The sequence below is a fragment of the Mustela nigripes genome, unplaced genomic scaffold, assembly GCF_022355385.1.
Source record: "Mustela nigripes isolate SB6536 unplaced genomic scaffold, MUSNIG.SB6536 HiC_scaffold_1934, whole genome shotgun sequence".
Taxonomy (NCBI): Eukaryota; Metazoa; Chordata; class Mammalia; order Carnivora; family Mustelidae; genus Mustela; species Mustela nigripes.
Genome location: NW_026741341.1, coordinates 258 through 3,917, shown reverse-complemented (window position 1 = coordinate 3,917; position 3,660 = coordinate 258). Strand labels below are relative to the sequence as shown.

The following is a 3,660-nucleotide window of genomic DNA, read 5'->3' as shown; positions in this document are numbered from 1 at the left end:
AGCTTAGGGACCAAGAGCTGGTTTCTCTGCGGCACTCTCTGCCTCAGCGCCACGGGAGGCTGTTCTGGGACCGGGGACTTAAGCCCCTGTCCCTAGCCGCCCCGATTCCCACAATTTCCCCTGAGATGCTTTGCTCTTTTGGAGTGCTTTCAACCAGTCTCCGAGTTAATGCTGGTCCCCAGACGCAGGGCACTCTCGCTCGTATTGGGGTATTACTTTCCAACTGGTTGCCTCTGGTAGCTCTTTCCCCCTTTTGTTTATCTTCTGATATCAGTTCACAGTTCCCACTCCGCTTTACCTGCCCACTGGCTTCTCCCCCTGTAGAGATCCAGACGTGTATAATTCTGATCTCAGGCTGATTTCATGGGTGATTGGAGTTCATGGGTGATTGGTAGGTAATCAGCTCATTTTGGGGTACAAGTTGAAAAGACTCCTCCTCCTACTTCTGCGCCATTTTGTCCCCCCTTTTAACTTTTTTTTTTTTTTAATTTTATTTGACAGCACAAGTAGAGAGAGAGGATGAAAGAGAAGCAGGATCTGCACTGAGCAGGGAGCCAGATGCAGGGCTGGATCCCAGGACCCTGGACAGATGCTGCACTGAGGGAGCCACCCAGACACACTTTTAGACCTAGGATGCAGGTAGGAGAAGCAAGCCAGGGGTTCCTTGGCCCAACACTAATGACCATGGCTCAGACAAATCCATCTTCCACTGTAGGCTTCCAGATACTCTGCGAAAGAGACATTCCCCTTCCTGTCCCTGAATGCTCTGCCAGTTCAAGGCAGATCCATGTTTCTGAGGGTTCCTCTTTGGTCATTCTGTCAGGGACAGCCAAGAGTGCTCCAAGCCTGTGTGGACCCTAGGCCTGGGGATCCCAGCCCTGAACTCTTTCCTCTGCCCTTGATGACCCCAGAATAGATCAATTCAGCAACTGTCAATCCATGCCAGGCCAGGGAACAAACACAGCAGTACACAAGATCAACTCGCCTTGGTCCCAGGAGCCTGGATTCCCCAAGGAGGGCTTCACCTGGTCTCTGAAGGGGATTCCGGGGGTTCCAAGATGGCCATGGGTGGAGCCCACCAGGTAGAGAGGCCCCTGGAGAGTGTCCACTGGCGCTGAGCAGACGGAAGATCCCCTCAGGCCTTCCCTCGCGGCTCCACTGTGCCCTGGGGAGAGAAAAAGGCCAGCCACACCGCACGGGGGCCGCAGCTCAGCCACCCAGGAGCGGCAGTGGGCCTAGCCTGGAGCTCAAGCAGCGGCAGGGAGGCCAGGACTGGGCGGGGCACTGGGGTCCTGGAGTCAGCAGAAGAGCAGCGGGAACCGGCAGGGGGCGCAGCCAGGCCCCTCAATGGTCCGGACAGACAGGAGGCTGGGGGAGGGCACGCGGGCCTGCAGAGGCATGCACCGCTGTTTGCCGCCCCCCACCCTCCGCCGCAGCGCGCCTGCACCTGCCTGCCCCGCCCACCGCCTTCTGGGAGCCCAGGGAACTCACTGCGCAAGTAGCGACTCCCCGGGAGGCAGGGGTTCTGGGCTGGCGGGGCAGGGCGTGGGGGAGTGCATCTGTGCCCCGCTGACTCAGGTACTGAGGGGCTGGGGAGGGGGTAGGGGCGCTAGGGAGAGAGGGAGGCTGTGTCCCTCCTGCCGGCTGCCACCTGCTGCTTCGTCCAAGGGAGCGGGAGGGGGGCTTGGCGGACAGGTTCCTGGCGGCCTGGTGCTCCTACGCCCCACAGCCCTTGCCCCACAGCCCTTGCTCCACTTCTCGGTATCCAGGGAACCCGTGGGGCCCTACTGACATCAAGGGGCCCAGCACCACTGGGCTTGTCTGGCCCCTGGAGAGACGTCTGTGCCGACAGGCTTCTTTTCCAGAACTTGATAGAAAATTTTGTCCCTCAGAATCGCTGGGCTCCCCAGCCCGAGAGGAGCTGTCTCTGCCCGCGCAGCCTGGGCCCCACTGGGCCCCCTCCACCTCAACTGCCTTTTACCCAGGAGCCCCAGGATACCATTCCTTTCTGGCCCATGGACCCCTTGCCCCCACCCCCACCCCCACACCTCTACTTTGGCTTTGGGCATGCGACCACCCTGGGATCACTTCCATCTCCGGCCCCCTACCCCACAGGTCCTTGTCCACCTCCAGGCCTGACCCCTGGCCCCTCTCACCTCTGAAGTTACTGAAACCCTTCCACTTGGGGGCCACTGTCATCTGCGATCCCAGACTCCCAGGACTCCCCTCCACCTTGGAGCTCCCTACCCTGTTTCCTCTAGGAACTGCTGTGCCTAGAGCACCGAAACCCCACATTCTCAAGCCAGATGTCTTCGGGCCATGGACTCAGGTATTCTCAGGGACCCTTCTTTCCGGGGCACATACTCCTCTCTGTGCAGGAGAGACCAGAGAGAGCAGGCTTGGGGATCCTTCACTCCAGCTGGATGGAGGGGCAGAAGCTGGGGTGTGTGTGAGGGGGTGCTCACAGGTGGCCTCCCTGGGTAAGGAGCTTCCAGGAGGAAACTTCAGGGCACGGCCAAGATGTGGAAGCCTCAGGAAGCACTGGCTGCACAGACTCCAGGCTCCTGGCTTGGGCAGTGGGCATTTAGTGGCCAGAGCCCTACAGGGCCAACCCCATCCAAACCCACCCCACCCTGGCCGGCTTTTTTGTCTTGAATTTGCACAGCAGCCTTTTCTCCAGTATGAAATTGAAAGCTTTGCTTTGGAAAGTTTTGTGTCCAGGAGGCTCCTGGGCATCCATTTACTTTATTTCCGGAGGCTAGTTGAGGAGGGTGGAGTCTTTGGGACCTTAACAGCAGGTCTCCTGATCCTTCCTGACTTCCTTTTTTTTTTTTTTTTTTTTAGATTTATTTATTTGAGAGAGAGAGAGAGATAAAGAGCACACCATAGAACACATACAGGCACAGGTGAATGGGTCAAGTGAATGGACCTGTGCCAAAACAAAGAGTAAGATGCTCAACCAGCTGCAACCACCACCCCCCGCCCCCCTTTTACAGATGGGTTACATCTACACACTGTTAGGTGCTTTGCCTGGACCCGGCTAGTCTTACAGCCGTCCTAGGATACCATCTCTTGCCCAGTGTCTCTGGTCAGTACCAACCCATGCCTCAAGTGTGGGAATGACTTCTTCCTGACTCCTTTCTTTTTTTTAAGATTTTTTATTTTATTTTATTTATTTGACAGAGAGAGATCACAAGTAGGCAGAGAGGCAGGCAGAGAGAGAGAGGAGGAGGAAGCAGGCTCCCTGCTGAGCAGAGAGCTCGATGCGGGACTTGATCCCAGGACCCTGAGATCATGACCTGGACCGAAGGCAGCGGCTTAACCCACTGAGCCACCCAGGTGCCCTTCCTGACTCCTTCTTAACTCCCTGTCCAGCCTGGGTTGCCCACCCCCCTCCAGGCTGTCCTAGTTGTATATATTGGATCTCTGTAGATTGTGGGCACCATCAGATCCTCACCTGTCGTGGCCGGTGCAACAAATCAACCAGGAACATAAGGGTAAGAGGATGAAGAAAAGAACTCGAGAAGCAAAGAGATGGGGGGCAGGAGGAGCACTGAGGAGGATGTCCAACAGTGCTAAGTTTATTCAAAGCATTAAGGCCATATATATAGTGACATTACATCTGTGTTTAGTTAAGCAACTATGGTTCCTCATGACGCC

At 56.5% G+C, this 3,660-nt stretch overlaps 1 long non-coding RNA gene across 1 annotated transcript; it reads left to right on the top strand.

The window, feature by feature from the left end:
- Nucleotides 1-399: 399 nt before the first annotated feature.
- LOC132008890 (uncharacterized) lies at nucleotides 400-3,018 on the top strand. Its single transcript, XR_009401745.1, has 3 exons — nucleotides 400-639; nucleotides 2,116-2,329; nucleotides 2,845-3,018. It is a non-coding gene; the product is annotated as an uncharacterized LOC132008890 (long non-coding RNA).
- Nucleotides 3,019-3,660: the final 642 nt, after the last annotated feature.